Source organism: Enhydra lutris, unplaced genomic scaffold (assembly GCF_002288905.1).
Source record: "Enhydra lutris kenyoni isolate GAN:26980312 unplaced genomic scaffold, ASM228890v2 scaffoldscaffold52, whole genome shotgun sequence".
Classification (NCBI taxonomy): domain Eukaryota; kingdom Metazoa; phylum Chordata; class Mammalia; order Carnivora; family Mustelidae; genus Enhydra; species Enhydra lutris.
Window position 1 is genome coordinate 13556836 of NW_019154136.1, and position 21331 is coordinate 13578166.

Consider the following 21331-nt stretch of genomic DNA (forward strand, 5'->3'; position numbering starts at 1 on the left):
CCACCGTGTGCATGGGACACCCCATGTCCCCATGTCTGCACTGTCCTCTGGGCCTGGATGTCAGCCCGGTTCTGTCCATCCTGCAGGAGTTCCCACATCCACCGTGCGCATGGGACACCCCACGTGCCCATGTCTGCACTGTCCTCTGGGCCTGGACGTCAGCCTGGTTCTGTACATGCTGCAGGAATTCCCAATCCACCGTGAGCGTGGGACACCCCATGTCCCCATGTCTGCACCTTCCTCTGGGCCTGGACGTCCTGGATGTCAGCAGGGTCCCGTCCCTGCTGTGACCACCTCTGCCCCTTCTTTTCATTGGATGCCTGGCTTACAACCTCCGGACCCTGTGTCAGAGTTTCCAGAGTCCCCGCCTGGATCTCCATCAATCCTAATACTGGCCCCGAACCCACAGCTACAAGGCTGGTGTGTCTCATAAGCACCACATGCTTCCTGCTCCCACTGTACCTGGTGGGACAAGGATGACTCCCCCCTACAAGAAAGGAGCCAGGCATCCCGGCCCCCCGCCCCTCGACCTGCAGACAGGCTCACCCAGAAGACCCCTGCCAGGGTCTTCTCACATGCAAATTGGGCAGACATGCTCGTGGGCCAGGATCACCCCATGCTGAGTCTGCCAGCACCCCGGCCGCTGGCCAGGCTCTGAATGCGGGTGACATGGACTCCCATGTACGGCCATGACCTTCCTGCCAGTGACCTCATTATCCTCAGGACAAAGCTGTCCAACGTGCTCTGCTTACAGGAGATTTGAGGTCTCAAAGGCTTGCTGTCCCCATGGCAGTGTCCCACACTCCTCAAGCTGCCAGGTCTCTGGGTGAGGTCAGTGCCCAGGACACCCCCCAGACGAGTGTCTGCACCGTCCGCCCCAAACAGGGACCCAGGCTTGGCCAAGGCACCAGCTCTGCCCTTTCCCACACTGGGGTCCCCACTGTCCTACAAGCAGAGGCAGGTGGTCACTCCAGTGCCCTTTCCAACACACAAGGTGAAGGGAAACAGACTGTGCCTCCCAGAACAGGCCCGTGAAGATCATTTGGAAGAGAAGCAATTGAGAACCAGCAGATATGGAAAAAGGTCTGTGCCGTCCTCCCGTCTTCCTGAAAACAAGGCATAAACTTTTAGCTGTGAAGGCTTCCCCTGCTGACCGAGCAAACAGGATGCAGACTTGAGTCTGCATAACTAACCTCACTAAATATGCTTATTTTCCATGAACTTCCTCCAAGGTTACCTTCCCACAATTTCCACAAAAACCCCTTTTCCTTCAGTATTCCGTGTTCACAGATGTCTCTCCCTTTGTTAAAATGATATATATGCTCCCTGTCTAACCACCTCTCTGGGTCTTTACTTCCTTTTCTATGAAGCTTCTCCCCCCACCGGACCCGTGAACACATTGTGAGGCTTTCTTCCCGTTGATCTGGATCTTACCAGTTTCATTTGCAGGCCCCAGTCACAGAACCTAAGAGAATAGAGGAAAGGTATTTGACCTCATGCAAAGGGCTCAGCACAGTGGAGATCAATGCCTCCAACAAGGGGGGTGGCACAGTTCTTTCAGTGAGTTTTCACATCCCCCAACCCATTCCCCCAACCCCTGGAAGGGGACAAATAATTGAGTGGGGGAGGGGACAGGAGCCAGAATGGACTGAGGAGATATTTGCGGCTTCTGAACTGAGCTGATGAGGCCAATCAGAGCAGAGAAAACAGGATAAGGTAGGAGAGGGTCAATCAGTGGGATTTGGGTATCTTGTTGGGGGAGGTGGAGACCAAAGGACCCCACTCACTCGCCGATCTGCTGAGAGCCCTGCAGGGCTGTGTGGCCCTTCTGGGGGCTGGGACAGGAAAGAGGAGGAAAGGGTGCAGGAGCAGCCCAGAGAGGGTCCTTGCAGGTGGGCTAGGGGCTTGGAGTTCATCAGGGAAGGGTTCCCACGCCTGAGGCGCCCCGGCCCAGGCTCCTGTGTCACAGGCAGATGCTGGCCCCCGACCTGTGGTCCTTCAGTCGGGAGAGGAGGAGGGACCACAGTGGGTGCGACCAGCTTCTCAACGCTGCCAGCCCCGACCACCTTGGCGTCCCTCCTGCCCACAGGCCTGGCCTGTAAGATGCCGTCACCCCCCTAAGAGGCTGATTTGAGGTATTCCTGCCCTCAATGGTCCCCTAATTTGTCTCTTTCTGGGAAGAATAAGTCAAGAAAAAGTGAATGTTTCTGCTGTGTGTTCTGCAAACAGTGCAGGAAGCATTACTTTCTCTGAGCACGTGCCTTCCACAGGAGCCCAACCATGGGATCACTGCGTGAGGCCACGACCCCGCCGCTAGGGCCCTGGACCCCAGATCGGAAACACGCGTTCCAACACGAGCTCGCCCGTGCCGCTCCCCAGACAGATCTCGAAGACACGGGCCTCGGGGGAGAAGCAGACACGCGAGGCCCCTCCGTGCACGATCCCACTGAGAGACAATGTGCACGACAGGGACATGCACGGACGGAAACGGGGTTCGTGCCTGCCCGGTGCTGGGAGGGGAAGGGGAGTGAGAGCTCGAGCCGGCGGAGGGTCTCCGTGGAGGGGCCGAGAAAGTTCCGGAACCGGACACACGTGGCGGCGGGTAATCGCCAAACACCTCTGAGTTGTTACCTGATGGCTTCTGGTTCTCGGTTGTGGGAACGTCACGTCCACTTTGCAAAGAGAGCATTTCCGGGCAGGGGCGGGCGGCGGTCCCTTCACCGCTGATGCCTGCCGCACTGACAGGCTGCTGGGGGTCACATCCCCGGCCCCCGCCGCACTCTTCCCGACCTTTGGGGAAATAATCCAGTCGTGTTCCCACAGTTTATGCACCTGCCATAAGGGGTGGCCGCTCGCCCGTAACCGTGGGCTTGGGAAGCATCCACTGCGTCTTCCCGTTCTCCTGCGAAAGCAGTTAAGAGCTGAGACCCACTCCCCGCAGCAGAGAAAAGGGGAAAAACACTCGCCCGACGCACACGCCCCAGAGTCTTATTTTAGACCCTGAAATCCTCCCGGCCTCCCGGCTCGTTGCTCCGTCGAAAACGTCCTGCAGGACAGAGGTCAGAACCTTAGTCTCCTCCGTCCCACCCCCGCGTGGCACTCTTGTCCCCGAGGTCCCCGGCGCATCTGCACAACGTCGCGTTGCCGTCCGCAAGAGCGTTTGACGCCGGCGGGGCAGGAAGCCTGTCGCGGGCGAGGCTGGTGGGCCAGGCCGGGCGACCCGCGTGCTCGGAAACGGGTCACGAGGCGGACCTCACCAGCCCGGTCCCAGAAAGCGCGGATCCTGGAGTGCTCAAACGGTCTCTGCGTGAAGACACGAAATCCAACCCCAACCACCAGAACGTGGTTGTCGGGGCGTCTCCTCGCTCTTCCCCACGGGGAGAAAACAAAAACCCATCATCCGGCGTATTTTTTTAATAAAATGAAATTGTGGTCGCAATGTTTAGTGCCACGGCCGAGGCCTGGGGAATGAGCACAAGAGGTCAAATGCTGAGCATCGGAGAGGGCAGAGCCACGGTTTCAGCCGGGGAGTGGCCAAGGTCTCACTGTGGCTCCTTTGGAAAATCCCAGGATTTTCCTCCTGGTGTCCAGACGCTGGCGTCGACCCGGGATGCCATCCCTCCCCGCCCCTGCTGTCCGTCGGGCACCAGCATCCCCCGCCGTCCCCCGTGCTCCTCCCGGATGTGAGCCTGTTGGGGAAGACCCGCACAGGGGTCTGGCAGAAGCTCACTGAGACCAGGTCCCCACCCCAGGAAGGTCTAACTAGGACTGTGCCGCCAGGAGGAGCTTCTGGCATGGAAAGCCCTTGGCCATCTGGCCCCGATTAGGGCGTCTTGCCCAGGAAGGAGCACGGCCGATGCTGCTTTGCTCGCCACCTCTTTCTGGGGCTGCTCTCCCTCTAGTTCACAACCGAACGCACTGTACTTCCCAATGGCAAGCATCTGGGGTGTCCCCGTGGCAGCCTCAGAGGCCATGCTTGCATTGGCCCTAGTCCTAGAGGCTGCAGGTCCAAGGCTGGGGGGACAGCGAAGGTGGTGTATGGACGAGCACTCCCTGAGCCCTCCCCACAAGGCAGGCAGCAAAGAGACACCAGGCGGACCCCCTTGTGTGTCTTCTTACGAGGACACAAACCCCACCCGCATGACCTCATCCCCTTCCCCAAACCGCACCCTCCACATCCCATTACACTAGGATTTGTGGCTCCACGTATGAATTTGGGGAAACAGAAGAACTGGGTCCAGGGCACCGAGAGTATGGAAAGGGCTGCCTTTGCATGCGTGGTCTCCCAACTGGGAGGGGGATGTAGGAACGGGGTGTGCTGTGGGAATCCGCATGTCTCTGTTCCACATGCTTGCAAAGAATTCCCTCTGATGGGGATGCATTGCCTGGAGCCCCTCAGGTCCCACGTGCAGCCTGGCGGGTCCCAGGTGCCTCCTGCCGGGTCCCAGGTGCAGCCCAGATCATTCCCCAGTGGGCCAGTTTAGAGCCCCTGTAGCGTGACAGATAAGGACGGTGTCTCTTTTCAACAGTCCTCGGTCTCCAGGGCATCATCTGTGTCCCTCCTGCTGCGGAGAAACCAAAGCTAAACAAACTGCAGAGATTCTTTGAGTTTAGGAAGCACGCATTACCTTTTATCACTTTCCATACCTTATATTAAAAAAAAAAAAAAAGCAAGGCTACTCAGGTGCCACAGAGGGAGCGTGTAGGACCAGTAACAACAGTAATTTTAGAAAGGGAACCGTATCGAGCCTGTGTGCTCTTGCACAACTATCTCCTCTCTCTATGTATGTCATGTTGGAACTTTGGTCCAGGTCGGGCACCAGAAAAAGCTAGGAATGAGGGGGATTTTGCGTCACCACACAGGTCACAAACCAATTTCGCAATCGAGATGTCCTTCACTGCGTGGCCTCTGGAACGTTGGCTCCAGGCCACTCCGTGTCGAGGACACGGGCCGTGGGGCCGTGACAGATGCATCCCACAGAAACCTGTTGCCAACCACGAGTTCTCCAAAACAAGAGTTCGGACGTTGACACAAAGAAACCAAGAGGCCGAGTATGCACCAATGCAGCAAATACACGGAGCCACGGGGACTGCCCAGAAGTCACTGCAGGTTCGAAGACTAGCAAAGCCTTCAACGGAGCAGATTTGGGTCCCCATTACCCGGGAGAAGGACCCGGGCCATGGCACCTGTCATGGGTAGGGGGTCCCGCCAGCCAGGGGCACGTGGCATGACATTCAGGGTTTGGCGGGGGGAACAAATATGTAAATAATTTTTTTCAAACCACACCGTTTCTAGAAGTCATCCTGGTGGTGCAGCGGGAGCAGGACGGCACACACGACAGGAGCCAGGGACTGAGAACATGGAGCAGAGGCCACCTGCGCCCACACTCCTCATTCCACACACATGTTGGCCATGTGGCCACTCATGCGTGTGCCTCGTGCTGGCCAGGACCTTCTGCCAGCAGGTGCCGAGCTCCAGCGGGGTTAGGGCCCCGGGGATGGTGCGCCGGGACAGAGCTTGCCCAGTGAGGGGCTCCGTTCAGAAAGCTGCCCACACACCCTCTCACCGTCCTTTTACCCCATTTACTGAAAAAGGAGAACCCGAAAGGTAAGGATTTCTTTAAAGGAAAGCAATGGAAGCAAATCCTTGCCAGGGAGGAGGAAAGAGCCCCAAGTCCATCCAGGAAGAGGTGAGGAGACCCAGGTCCATCCAGGAGGAGGGGAGGAGACCCAGGTCCATCCAGGAGGAGGGGAGGAGACCCAGGTCCTTCCAGAGAGAAGGGGAGGAGACCCAGGTCCAACCAGGGAGGAAGTGAGGAGACCCAGGTCCTTCCAGAGAGAAGGGGAGGAGACCCAGGTCCAACCAGGGAGGAAGTGAGGAGACAACAGGTCCTTCTAGAGAGGAGGGCAGGAGACCCAGGTTCATCCAGGAGGAGGGGAGGAGACCCAGGTCCATCCAGGAAGGAAGTGAGGAGACCCAGGTCCTTCCAGAGAGGAGGGGAGGAAACCCAGGTCCATTCAGGGAGAGGGGAGGAGACCCAGGACCATGCAGAGAGGGGGGCAGGAGACCCAGGTCCCTCCAGGGAGCAAGTGAGGAGACCCAGGTCCTTCCAGAAAGGAGGCAAGGAGATCCAGGTCCATCCAGGGAGGAAGTGAGGAGACCCAGGACCATCCAGGGAGAGGGGAGGAGACCCAGGTCTATCAAGGTAGGAGGGAGGAACCCATGTCCATCAGGGAGGAGAAAGGAGATTCTGTCCATCTAGGCAGTAAGGAGAAGCCTCTGTCCATCCAGGGAGAAGGGAAGAAGTCTGTGTCCATCAGGGAGTGGGGGCGGGGCCTCTGTCCATCCAGGGAGGACTGGAGGAGCCTCCAGTCCATCCAAGGAGGAGGTGAGGAGCCCCAGGTCCATCCAGGGAGGAAGGGAGGGGCCTTTGATCGATGGGGGAGGATGTCTGTGTTCAGTCATTTTAAGCCAATCGCATGAAAGAAGTGAGCTGTCCCCAGCCTGTGCGGCCTCTGTCCTTGGGCATCAGGCAGCTGTGTACATGACATGGGGTCACTGAGCTGTGTTCCGAAGGCTGCCGGCTCATTCCCAAGAGGGACGGAGGCAGGGGCAGGAGTCAGAGGGCCGGAGCTTTCAACAAACGGACGCTCGGGAAGGCCCGCAGCATCGCAGAGCATTCAGGTCAAGCCCACAACAGTAATCCGGTCTTATAATAACACAGCGTCCCCACAGGGAACATCGCATTCGCAGCCACGGACAAATTTCCCCTTTTTAGAAAAGCTGTAAAACAAGCTAACTTATGGCTCTGTATTATCCCGTGATCCACGTTAGCGGATCAGCCGAGACTCAGCCTTATTACTTCTATTATAAGTTATTAAATCCTCTGCGTGTTGGTTCATTGTAAGAGTCTGCCTGGCTGGGCCCCTGTGGCCAAGCATTATTCTGAGTGTGTGTGTGAGTGTGTCAGCATGTGTGTGTGTGTGTGTGTGTGTGGCTGTTTCAGGAAGAGATGAGCATCTGAATCGGTGTACTGAGCAAAGCAGATCGCCTTCCCCAGGGTGGGTAGGCCTCAGTCAGGTGAAGGCCAGACTATCGCCAAGAGGGACCTCCCAGGGGGGAAGAGGGAATCCTGCAGTCCATGAGTCGAGCTATGATGTCACTCCCTCCCGGGTCTGCGGCCTGCTGGTCTGCTGCACCCATCTTAAACTTGGACCTGGACTTCCATGATTGCATGAGGACATTCCTTACAATTCTTCAAAATAAATCCCGCTCTCTCTCCAGGAGAGGAGATGGAGATACAGATAGATATGTACATAATTGTCCCATGAAACATAGATAGATGACGATAGATAGACAGGTGCATGTAGGGATGGATGGATGGATAGATATTTAGATGATAGATAGATGATGGATGGATGTAGGGATGGACGGATGGATGGATGGATGGGTATTCAGATAGATAGATAGATGATAGATGGATGTAGACATGATGGGTATGTGGACAGATGAATAGGGATGAAGATAAATGATAGACAGATAGATAGATAGATAGATAGGTGGATGTAGCAATAGATGGATGGATGTAGGGATGGATGGAGGAAGGAAGGAATGGATAGACAGATACATAGATGTAGCAATGGATGGATAGATAGATGATAGACAGATTGATAGATGTAGGGATGGATGGATGGATGGATAGATGGATGGATGGATGGATGGATGGATGGATGGATAGATGGATGGATGGTTGGATGGATAGATGGATGGATATAGGGATGGATAGAGGAAGGGAGGGATGGATAGACAGATACATAGATGTAGCAATGGATAGACAGATAGATGATAGATTGATAGACGTAGGGATGGATGGATGGATGGCTGGGTGGGTGGATGTTGCGATGGGTGGATGGACAATACATAGATAGATGTAGGGATGGCTGGATAGATAAAGAAATAGATATAAGGATACATGTAGGGATGGATTCGTGGATGTCAGGTTGGCTGGATAGATAATAGATTCATACGTTCGTAGATAGAGACCCACATACACACAAAGACCATAGACAGGTACGGAGGCATGTGAACATCAGATGGTAGACGCCGTCCATTGGCTCTGCCCTCCGGGAGCACACACTTGCCTGCCCGGCCCCCTCCGTCTCTCTGCCGCTGTGCCTTCCCCGGCGGGCTCACGCCTCCCAGCACGGAGCACGGGCACGGAAGCCAAGCTCGCAACGTAGAAACCAGGAAGGGATACAGTGTAACCGTTGTTCACGGCAAGCTTTTGTGCCAACACCTACCGCAGCCACGGCTGGAGCGACCGTCTGTGCACGGTCTGGGAACTGAGCCGCGGTCGGCCCACGGAGCAACCCGGAAACTTCTAAGACAGGACGACGGGCCCGTGTCCTTTTCTCAGCTCTACGTATTCAGAAATGTCCCTTTTGTTTTAATTCCACAAAGATCCGTCAGTTCTGAGAGGAAGGAACACTGGGTATCTGTATGGAAATTCTGGAGCGCGCTCTCGAACACGCGGAACACAGACAATGACCTGTCAGACGGACCGGCCCCGGGGGCACACCCCCCCGCCCCGGAGCACGGCCCCCGTCACGAAAGCAGAGGGTTAAACGAGCCGCAGGACGGGCGTGTTTGATTTAGTTTCCCCTGTGTGCAGGCCCCGCTCCTCCGCCTGGAGAGGGTGCCCTACAGAGCCCCGCGCACGGGCCCCGCGCATATTCCATTAGAAATCAATTAATCCACGTCTGCTCAGAGACGCTGCCATCATCCGGGTTCATGCACGGAGCCTGATGCATTTATAACCCCCAATAAGGAGTCCCCTGGGACCCCGTAATGTGCAAACAGCATAAAAATGATGCTTTATTCCTGCAGGCTTGACTTGCTGCGTTAATTTAATAAATGTGTCAGCGGTAACAGGGAGCGCTTGCTTGCGACCGGCACCTACTCATCAGGGGGAATCATCAACCACGTCCCTCGATGGCGCCGCTGTCCCTCCCCCTGCGAGACAGGCCCCGGCATGGTGGGACTTTATTAAATGCACATTCCTTGCCGCATGCTGGAAGTCCGCACACGCGTTCCCCTCTTCCCACCCGGCCCGTGGAAGGAGTACGGGTGAACGCTGAGGGCAGGGTTTCCTACGGGTCCAACCCCCCAGAAGGGGCAGGTGCAAGTATGGGGAGGACGGTGTGTCCCACGCAAGTCGGGTTCAGCGTCGGGGAACCCCCCACCCTGATTGAGGAACCCCCTGGCTTGACCTAAGCTGGAATTTGTGAGCTGCGGCTGGGGCTTGCCCCTGGGAGCAAGAGGACGAGTGACAAGTGACACAGAACAGCCCCCACATCTCCAGAAATAAATGCCTATGGTCTCTGCAGCTCCCTCCTGAGGAGCCTTATGTCTCCAACCTGGCCAGCGGGCTCTGCCTGACTCAGACAATGCGGGCTCTCTGGTCCCAACCCCGTCCTGTGTCCCACCGTGCCACGCTGGCTAATGCACCTTTTTCCTGCCCCAGGCCCTTTGCTCGTGCTCCTTCTCAGGATGCTCTCGCTGCAGATCAGGCCTTCTGGTCCTCATTCAGTGCCAACTCAGGTGTGTCACCCTGAGCGCACCGCACCTGATCGCTGTCACTTCCTCTGTGTGATCCTTTTCACAGTTTCCATCCGTGCCTGGAAACTCTCTCACTGACGGCGTTCCCCTCTTCTTAATTTCCTTCTCCTCCAGAATATAACCTTTCCACTCCCCCCTTCCCCAGTTTTTTTATTGTGGTAGAATAGACACAACATAAAATTTATTACCTTCACCATCCTCAATGCACAGCTCAGGGGCACTCCGCATATTCACACTGTTGGGCAAACATCCCCACCCTCCGTCTCCAGAACGTCCCGTCTTCCCAAACTGAAGCTCCGTCCCCATGGAGCCCTAACTCCCCAGCCCCAGGCCCAGCCTCTGGCCCCACATCTGCTCTCTGTCTCTGTGGGTGGGAATCCTCTAGGGACCCCGTGTGTGAGGATTTGTCCTTCTGCTTCTGGCTGATGTCTTCAAGGTCTATCATCTCAGAGTAGGTGCATAACGTCCTCCCAACTCATCGTAGCAGGTGCAGAATGTCCTTCCTCCTCATTGGAACAGGTGAAGAACGTCCTTCCTCATCGTAGTAGGTGCGGAACATCCTTTCACATCGTAGCAGGTGCGGAACGTCCTTCCTTACGTTTAAGGCTGAGTAATATTCCCCAGCATCCGTACTCTCGCAGAACTCCATTCTGGTTTCCCGTTCATCCGTCGATGGACGCAGGTGTCCTCCCGCGCGACAGCTGTTTCCGGTCACGTGGGTCTGACCACGCATGCCCTCGGTCCACGTGCTCCCGAGGCTCGGCCGCCTGCTGAGTGCCCCACAGACACCTGCTCTGCACCCGCGAGTGCGTCCCATCGTGCGTTCTCAGAAGCTGCTCAGCAGCCCAGTTCAGTAGAACAGTCCCGTTCTCAGAGGCTGAGAAATGGCGGCACAGAGAGGCTGAGCGACGGACCCGGACATCCGACCCCCTGAATCGTGGGAAATACGGGTCTGCCGTTTACCCACCAGCCGGTGTCTGCTAGGACGACTCCCACCGCTCCACGTGACCGAGCCATTCACCAAAAGGGCTTCCGACTTAGGACTGACTGACCTGAGAAGAAACCATCACGCCGTCTGAATCCGAGCAACCGGAGCATCCTGGCGACCCCGGGCCCGCGGACTTCTAGCACGGGCTGGGCACGCTCTGTGGCCTTCGCGCTGGAAATAAATCCCGTTTCTTCCCTTGCTCTCACACCCTACAGTGCGGGCTGAGCTCATGGGAACAAGACCGAGGCCAAGGCAGGAGCGGATTTAGAAACAAACCAGCGGCACATGACGAACGTCAGAAAGTCCTCGGGGCGTCTTGGAAGGCAGCGGCCGGTTTCCCACTTGCTTTGGCCAAGGAAACGTTGTTTTCCTTAAAGAGGGGAAGGGGGTCGTCGTCAGTACGTGTCACACACACAGGCACCAAAGGATCGCACAGAACGCGGCGGTACCTGCGTCGGCCAGAGACGACAGCCAGAAGGCACACACGTGTGTGCGGTAAGGTTACGATGCCAACAGCGTTGCCCGCGTGGGAGCACAGTCGGCAGAGTCAATAAAACCGGAGTGTCCAGGACCCTCTGTGTTTTGCAAAGCTCGTCCACGGCGAATTTTCTGTCTTGCCGGGGCTGCCGGGAGGCGAACGTCGGCTCCAAGGAAATGGCTCATCTGGAGAATTCCGGTTTTCAGATTTTCACGGAGGCTCTCGTCTGCCGGCTCTGGTGCAAACATCCCTCTGATATGTGCCGCGCTCGCACAACTCTGACCTCTCTGTTCCCAGCGGTGATTCTCTGCGGGAATCGGTATGACCGCGTGGAGCTCAGTGCTGGCAGCCTGATCGCCGACTTGCTGGGCGTGGGCAAGGTCTCCCCTGTTCGTTTGTCCTTGACAGATTTGGGGCACCTTTTGGGGCACCTGCCTTGCTCCTTCGGTGAAGCGTCTGCCTTTGGCTCAGGTCATGATCCCGAGGTCCCTGGATTGAGTCCTGTTGCGGGGGGGGGTCCCTGCTCAGGGGGGAACCTGCTTCTCCCTCTGCCCCTCTGCCCCCATGATTTCTGCTCATTCTGTCTTTCTCAAATAAATAAAATCTTAAAAAAAAAAAATAGATGCGGGTTTGTCTTCAGCAAGAAGGACAAACAGTTTATGGAATGAAAACCTCACGCAGCTTGTAGAAGTGTCGTCCACCCATGACGCTGGGCCTGGTCCCGTGTCGCCTCTTTAAGGTGTTTTGACAACAGTAAATTAGACCAGAAGAGCTGGGCTGGGCAGCGGGGGCTCGTCCTGCTGGTGCAGGGCCTGTGGGTCGGTGCAGATGGTGTGAGCGGGATGCAACGGGGAGACTCATCCCTGGAGTCCGGGTACATGAGTGCAGCCCCCCACGCCTCCAGGATGGACACTCTGGGTCCCCTAGTTGTCACCTAATCGGGGACGCTGACCTCACCCTGTCTTGTCATGGACCTGGTCCGCACCATCCACCCTGTCTTGTCACCGACCCGGTGACACATGCCGCAAGTGGTCACATGGGCCATAGGAATGATTTCCCAGAATACATGGTCTTCCCACTGGACATGAGGGCCTCCCTGAACCTGGGTCCCCTACGTCACCAGCAGACCTCCCTTCTCCTCCCCATTGCCTCACAAGCCCCGTTGGGGTCAGCGCCTGGTCCCCCGTGGAGACAGTCTGCAGCAGAGCTCCCTATCCGTGCCGTGTCCTCATCTGCAAACACACAGGCCCAATCCCAGGTCCCTGTCCTGTGCACGCTGGTGCCCTGGGCCCAGCGAGAGCTGTCCCTCGGGGTCCCCAGCAGACTCCTGAGCTAGAGGAAGCCGCAGGCCAAGGACGATGGGCGTGTCCTTTGTCCCCTGGTGCCCAAGTCCTCCTGCAAATACTCTTCGGGAAGAGAAGGGAGGACGCACAGACAGAAGGAAAGAAAGAGCGAGAAAGTCGCATCCAGGGAGGGGAGGGGATGGGCTCCCTGGGGTCAGAGGCTGTTGACACTCCTCCCGCTCCCGTCCTCGAGGGGACAAGATGGATTCCGTAAATGCGTTATGGAAATTAGTCCTGGGCCCTCAAGACATAAATCTTAATAGTAAAATGATTTACCCCAACTCCACCACTATTAATGCTCCGTAAATTAGGGCCATAAATGCCATTTGCGTTGCCATTAGCCGAAGACAATCGCTCAGGCACCCCCCACCCCCGTGTGCACAGGAACCCACGGGGCCCTGCCTCCTCGCCCGGGTCTTTGCTTCTCTGCTGTCCAGCTGGGGCACCAGCCAGGGCCCCTGCCGGAGAGGGCACCAGCTCGCCAAACGCTCAGCCTGTGAGTACACCCGATTCGACTGTCATTTACACCGTCCTTCCCAGCGGTCTCGGTGGGGCAGGGAAACTTTGTGACTGCTGAGGGCGGACAAAACTCCGTCCTTGTTGCTGCGTCCGACACAGGAGCTGGGAAGACCGTCCCGCCGTTGGCCAGATTTCATGAGTCCTGGAGCAAATGCGGCTGGGAAGGGACGCAGATTTCCAGCGTCTCCCATCCAGCTGCACGGAGCCACCCAGGGCGGCCAGATGAGAAGGAGGAGGAGGAAGAGGAAGGGAGGAGAGCCCGAGAGGGGAAGGGAAGGCTCAGGAGAGACACGTGCACGCATCCAGTAGTGGTCATGGGGCGGAGGGGACAGTCGTTTGTGCTGCTAATGTTTCTGCACATGTGCTGGGACGCACCAGACTGGCAATTCCACAGGCCGCGCGCTCGCACGACGGGAGGAGGCCCTAGGAGACGCAGGCCGGACCCTTGGAGACACAGGTCGGAACCTCGGAAACGCAGGTGGGACCCCCTCGGAGACGCAGGCCAGAGACCCTCAGAGACGCAGGCGGGACTCTTGGAGACCAGGCGGGAGACCCTGGGAGACGCAGGCGGGACCCCCCGAAGACGCAGGAGGGAGACCCCCGGAGATGCAGGCTCACGGTAGACGTTGGGGAGAGGACACAGGACACTGTGTCTCCAAGTGTCCTCTCCTCCCAGCACTTTAGGTGAGAAGCGACACTGGAGGGCTGAGCCAGGCCATGCGCACCGGCCCCGGCACCGAGTGGGAAGCCCCGTGCGCCACACGCTCCATGTGCACGGGTTTGCCTTCCTCCTCGGCAACTGGTTCCTCGATAGGCCACTTAACGGAAGACAAATGGGGCACGGTATCGCGCCTCCGCAGCGGCAAATCGCTTTTGCGGTGGTTGTTTAAAAATTATACAAAGTAGGAAATAAAATTAGCAATGATTTTCCCGTGAAACCAGCGGGTCCTTGGAGGCAAAGGTGATTTACAGGACGATTCACACTTCCGCTCCGGAAACCCACATGCGGGCGGTTCGGGTGGAAATGATTCCGCAGCCCGATCCTGTGAGACGCGCAAACCACCCAGCTCGCCCTGTCGCACCGAACCCAGGAAGGCCTGTGGTCTTGGGTGGTTCCCTGTAAATTAGCTTTTCTTTCTTTAAATTGGGGTGGAAATTACATAACATAAAATTAACCCCTTACCATTTTATTTTATTTTATTTTATTTTATTTTATTTTATTGGCTCCATACCCAATGCAGAGCCCAACACAGCGTTTGAACTCCTAACCCTGAGATCAAGACCTGAGCTGAGGTCAAGAGTCAGATGCTCCACCGTCTGAGCCACCCAGTCTCCCCAACCCCTTACCATTTTAAAGGCGAATGTTTCAGTGTCATTTAGAGCGCGCCCTGCGTGGGCACCACCACGTCTGTCCAGCCTGGAGGCATCTCCCTCCGCCCGGAAGGAGACCCGTCGGAGTCGGCACTCGCCTCCCGTTCCACTCCTGGGCATTTGCCGTGAAGAACGACAAGCAGCTGTCCGTAGAGCTGATTTACAAAGGCATCCACATGGGCCTGGTCAGAGCACCCCCAGCGTGGGAAGGAGCCAAGGGCCCCTCCGTGGAGGGAAGGATGGGGAACAGAGTGCAGTCCCTCCGCACAGGGCAATAGGACTCAGCCAGGAGAAGGAGCACAGCTCTGGCCCCGGTGCCCCGTGGGTGGACCTGGGTGAGCTCCTTCTTCAAGGTCACCTTTGCCCTCAGATCTTGCTGTGCGCAAGCTGTGACCTCTGTGCGTTTCTATCCTGGGATCCTTGGCTGGGGGCCACCGTCTGCTTCTGTACCTGTGGGCGGACGGACACACCAGGACAGACAGACACGCACATGACATCTGCAAGGCTCTCCGGGCTGAAGGGGGAAGGAGCCTGGTCCCTACAAGGGCAAGGGTGAGTCCTGCATGAATGGACAGCGAGCCACCTGGACGGGGCGTTACACTGGTAAACCGAACCCCCCACCCAGGGCCACGCAGCCCGTAAGACGGGAACACAGGCCCCATTACACATGCAGTCGCAGTGAGCCGGAAACACGGGTGCCTTTCCCTGTAATGGGCTCCCCCGCCCTGCATGTTGGTAACAGGAGGCAGCCCTGCTAGGTGGACCGGACGGAGGGCCACAGATGGACATGCAAACTGGGCCATCCCCTGGCTGTGTGTCTCCACGTCTGGTACGCAACCTCTCTGAGCATGCACGCCTTCCTCTCGGAGATGGGGGTGACAACAGCCCCTCCCACCTTTGTTCCAGAACAAGAACCCATAGCATCGGCCCCATCCCAGAAGGGAGGAGATAACGATGCAGGCAGACAGGATGCATGAGTCAGAGTTTTGCAAAAACACAGAACAATAAGGTGTGGACAGGGACACAGATTTATTTGATTGAACTGGCTCATAGGAGTCTGGAGGCTGGAGAGCCCCAGTTCTGCAGGACCGGCCAGCAGGAGGAGGTCCAAGGAAGAGTCGAGGCTCCACCAGACCTCAGAGACCACACGGGCACAGAATTTCCACTTCCTCCATGGAGGTCAGGGTGTGTCCTCCTCACACCTTCGACTGATTGGACAACGCCCACCCACATGACGCTGCGCCACCTGCTTTCCTCAAAGTCTGCCAATTTAAACATTAATCCCATCCTAAAAAATACCTTCACTGCAACACATGCAGACAGGGCTTTGACCAAATATCCAGGAACACTGGCCCAGCCACGTTGCATAAAATTAACCATCACACAGATTTTCCAGCGAAAGGAGACAAAGACTGATGGCTCAGAACCACCAAAGACCAAGTCTGCACTCTCCTTCCTGCTGCTGGAGCCCCACGGAGACTCGTAATAGCCCACATCATACAGTGTTGAGGGCCGTCTGTAGGAATGACCCAGAGCCTCTCCTCAAAGCCACGCGTGCTTGTGGGAAAGGCACCGCCAAGCCATCGTGCAAATGGGACACCTACCCATTGGCTGGAGACCATCCGCCTGACCTCTAGAGACCCTGCACAGGGCACCAGGGGTCTGGACCTCCTTACCCCAGACACTTTGCACCCACAGCTCAAGCTGGGATTCCACAAACACCCAGCACGGAGCAAAGGACGTATCCCAGGTCAAACACGGTGCACAACAGAGCTCTCCATAAATCTCCCCCTCTCTGACCAGCTCCCCCGGTTACGAATGGAAGCCCGCAGTCCCCCCTATCGCTTTGTTTATACCCACGCAGTGGGTGCTCTCGGCTCGCGGGGGCTGGATACGTTCCTGTCCGTGCCTACATCGTCCTGGGGGCTCGTTCTCGGAGGAGGTTGTAAACCAAGTTCCACCCAGTTTCCCCAACCCTCGACATAGTCTGACTGTGCAGCGTGGGTGGCTTCCACGATTTATCGTAAATGGTCCGTCCTATGACATGCACAGCTCAATAACTCACAGCCCCAGGCACGCGGGCTCCGTAGAACGGACATTACACCAAAGATCGCTTCTCCCCATTCGCCGTGTGCAGCCGCCGCTCAGAATCTGTGACGCACGTGAAAAGGCCCAGGCACGGTTTGTCAAGCCCCCTTCCCCCCTTTTTTTGCAAGTTTCCTTCTTATTATTGCTTTGCGGGTTCTGAATAAAATCACGTGTCGTTGCTTTCTTAACATCTCGATGAATCCGGGGGACGTGAGGTCTCACGGGAAGCGGGGTCTGCAGGAGGAGGCAGGGCGGCGAGCAGACCGGGGCTGCTGGGATCACGCACAGGGAAGGCCGTGCTCCATCCCAGGCCCTGGGATGATACCAGAGTGCGCTAGCTTGGGTTTGTGGGTTCAGGGAGCGGGTACAAGGGTCCAGGAGAGGAGTTCCAGCACGCAGAGCGTGTCCTGCGTCGGAGAAGTCTGTGTGACGGGAATGAGCTTCTCTAGCTCTGTCCATCTCCGGACTCAGAGACCTCCCAGGGCCCCCACGTGTCCTGCAGCAGCCCGCTGCCCCGGGAGACTCTCGGCTATTCTGGGACACAATTCCGTGTGTCCCTCCATCCTCTATTTGGGGATTTAGGCAGGGAAGTACCCAGACTGCCCACAGGAAAAAAAAAAGGAAAAGAGCTTTGTGCCCATGTCCACCCCATGTGCCCTCAGCAGCAGCAGAGGGGCCGCTTGGCACAAACTGTGTCGTTTCTTCTGCTCACGGGGGTGTCAGGGGGTGAGGACTGTCCTCTCCTAGAGAAGGCACGGTGGGATCCAAACCCTCCTCAGAGACTGTCCTCCTTGGGGAATAAGGTGTGTCCACCACGCCGTTGTGTTCTCGTGTGTCTGATGCTTGGACACCTCGGGGGCTTGGTGATCCTGGAGGGAGCAGCTAGGTAAGCCAATCCCTGGACGTGGAAATCATCCCACATTTCCAAGACAAACCCACCAACCCAGAGCTCACACTCCAATCCGCTCCTCTGTGGGTCTCACTCTGCAGGCCACCATCCACCCGCTCTGATCTCTACAGGTCAGAGGCCGCCCTCTGGGGCAGTCCTCGCAGCCCAGAGCTCAGAAGCTGCATCCGTGCACTATGGTGCGGGGAACGGAGGTTCCGTGACGGATCTCCCTCCACGGAGCCAACTGCTACCTGTGGCAGCTCCGTGCACGGAGAAGCTCCCACGCACACCCGTGGAGACTGTCCCTGGCCCTGGAAACCACCGTGGTCTCGCCACACGGGGCCAACCCAGCGGCAGGTGGGAACTCGGCACCCCATTCAGGACTGTATGGCCTCCTGCTATAGCCAAGGGCACTGCACACCCACGTTCTAGAACACACTGCCGGGTGCACGAGGCTCAGACAGTCTCCAGGGTTGCAGCCCAGCCTCCGAGGCTCTTGATGTGAGTCAGACCCTATCCTCAGACCCTGAGACAGAAGAGACCGCCATCCAGAGTCAGCCCCGTGACCCGACAGAACCCGGAGCACGATTGCAAAACGTCGTCCAGGCTCACACTGAGAAAAGGAAGGAAGGGGCACATTCAGACAGACCATCGTGAACGTGGCTATCGAAAGACCTGTTTCCAAAAAAAAGAAAGAAAAAAAATGATTTCTAGTGCACGCTTCCTGGCTTCCAAATCGCGGCAAATCCCAAATTCAATGTTCTCTTCATCAAAGGGGCCCCGCAGACCCAACTCCCTCCCTCCTTGCCGTGTCTTAGGGCGACAGCGGCGGCCGCGCGGAGCGCAGGGAACTTACCTCCGCCTTCATCAAACCGTGTCCTTTTAAAGGTAAAGTGGCACGAGGCTGTAAGTACAAGGGAAGATTAATGAGATCCTGACCCTTTGGAATCAGGGACACATGGTTTGGGGCTGTGAGCATTTTCTCTCCATTATTAGCAGTCGCTTTTAATCAATGCACGCAAGATCCTTGCCGCATGAGTGTCTACCTGAGACCCCCCGGTCCTGCAGGGCCAGGACGCCGCTCGCGCGTATTTGTCGAGCCCTAATTGAGGGGCTTTCTGTCGGCCCGCGCACATTAGGGCAGGAGTTTCATCCTTCCTGCGAGGGAGGAGAAGCTCAGACAGCGAGCGGCGCTTGGCGGCTGCGTCTCGCACCTGGGAACACCGAGGGCAGCGGAAGAAAGCGATGCTCGGGGGAGAGCCAGGGGCACAAGGGCGATGGGAGGGCCAGGAAAACCCACCTCATGTCTGTGATGCCACGTGATGCTCTCTGGACGTTTCTGAGACCTCGGGGTGACTTTGCAATTTTGTGCACTCTGGCCACGGGTTCCGGACTGGGGAGGAGGACCCATGCAGAAAGCGACCTATGGCATTCTCACAATCGGCTGAGATTTTGCAGACGTCCTAGGACTCTTGGCAAACAGCCTTCTGCAAGGCGATGCCTTGAAGGCAGAACGTCCAGGGGGCTCTGCAGCACGACAGGGACAGACGGCCGCCCCTCCCGAAATTGTCACAGAGCCTGGCCCTGTTAAATTCCCCGGTCATGCTTACCCAGAGCTGTGTGGTTCGGCCTGGACGGGGTAGGGGGCAGGAGATGCTGTTCCAAATGACCGGGATCACAGCCCTGGGGAAAGCCATGCGGCATCCCCCACACCTCCTTCCACACCTTCCTGCAGCGTTTAGGTCGAGGAAGGAGAGATAAGCCAGAGCGTCCACTACCAGCGATGCTGTGTCACACGCGCAACTTTATTTAGTATCAGAGATGCACGATATTCACGTATTTTGACGAGGAAACGACCCGCTGGTGGCTCACAGAATGCTGAACTGCTCCCGAACCTGCCAGGGGGTCTCCATGGTCCTCCATCCCCAGCACAAGCTGCCCATACGTGTCTGGAGGGATCCGTGCACACAGACTCTTGGGAATCCTTCCTAACCCGGCTCAGGAGACCATCTGCCCCCCAAATCCTATGCACGGGCCCCCAAAACTAGCATCCAGGCTGGTGTTCCCTGCACCCAAAGCAGCCCGTCCCACAACCAACGAGAACACACCGGTTACAACAGACAAATCGAGTCCCATGAACCAAATCAACGTAGGCCCGTATCCAGGAGGTCATCCACGCAGGCGAGGTTGTTGACGGTAGCTCCTGGGAGACACACGGCTCTGGAAAGTGGGTCCCACCCTTTTCCATCCCAAATGGGGTCCCCACCTTATGTCCCGGCCATAAGAGAGCTCCCAGGAAAGGCCCCTTCCCACAGGCGGGGCTGGGAGCAGACCTACCGAGAGAAACAGGAAGCAGAGAGAGATGCACCCATGGGAAAACGGGGGAACCAGTGAAAACAGACGGGGTGTTCTTACCTTTCCGCCGAGGACGAGCCCTCAAACCTTCTTTGTCGGCAGCCCCCAGGCCCCATATTCCACTTTTGCAGGACAGGAAACGGTTCAGTCCCAGGACTTGGCACGTCCCCCGTGCGAGCAACTTCCTCCCGTTCCCAGAATCAGACCTTCTATGACGGGGTCGTTAACGGTCACGTGGGAGTACGGTGAGGCCGCATGTGGACTGGTGGTTAAATGTTGTGTCGCAGAAAGCCCGGCCCCAGCATCAGCTGTAAACGCAGCCATGAGGCGGGCACAGGCCACGCACCCACCAGCCCATCGCGGGGCAAGAAGGCGCACCTCGCAGAAGCCGGTGACAGATGCCGCGTGTGCGGCCACCGCAGCCCCGTTTACTAACCCGCCTTCCCCGAGTTCATTAAGTGCTAATTGCTGCAAGAGAAGAAAAATAGGCATCGTTTATGCGAGATGATGGACCCAGCAAATACGATTACACCCTCTCGCCACGGAGGGCTCGCGCTCCTGACCCCGCTTCTCAGTCCACTGTGGGGTTCCGTCTCTAATGGCAGGCGGGACGGGGACTCCCCACACAGGAGACCCACGGGTGCACGTGCCTTTGCGTCCGATTTTTAATAAGTCAAGTTTCCGAATGCAGCTGAATTATTTAAATGGGCCGCGCAGGAGCGCTAAGCCCTGGGAAGACCCAGCAAGGTGCGTTTCAGACTGAAAATCCCCCCCGTGATGAGAAAGGGCAGAGCGCGGGGAACTGGGGGACCGTGACACTCTCCGTGTGGGTCGGGTCTGTATTGATCTGGTAGCTCCTGCACAACACTGAGGGAGCAGGTGGAAACTGACAGCTCGGCTAGTAACAATGTATCCATAGTTGTTCCTGCTCCGTGGAAATGCTACAATTCAGCAGGTAACAATGTAACCGCATCAGTAGTCGCTGGTAACAAAATGCACCGCATCCATGCGAGATGTTAACCATGGGATATCGGGGAATGCACGGAGCTACACAAACGCTGTCCATACTTCCAATGCATTTTTCTGTAAATCTCATGCTGCTCAAAAAGAAAAAAAATGTATTTTTTCTAAAAACATGAAGGGAGAAATGGCAACTGTCAACGCTTTAGAGTCAGTCATGCAGTACATGACACAGAATAAAAGCGATAAAAATGTTTGTTCACTGACAGGCAGTTAGTAAACCCCCCCCCGCCCCCACAATGACCCATAATCACTTCTACTTGAAAAATTGCCCAGGGCTCTGTTTCTTCACAAAGGCCTCAAGGAAGGTGTGGGTGGTGTGTGTCCTTTCACAGCTCACAGTTGGATTTCATTGTCTCCACTCCCCAACACGGCCCACTTGGTTCTCCACTGGGATGAGTTGCAAAGCATGTGTCTGGTGACACGTTCCCAGCCCCCCAGGTGTGCCCTTCGAAGGCTGAAAAGCTTCTGGCCCCACAGAGGTGGCCCCAAACCCGCTAGCCCTTCCCCGACTCAGCTTACCCACAGCTAACCTCCTTGTAGAAACACAGACGTCCCAGGGCGGCTGCACTCACAGCCAGGAATTCCCCGACGGAGAAGCAGGTGCGGCACCCGACAGGGAAAGGTGTTCCTCAAACAAGACCTGAGCTCTTCTGCTCAG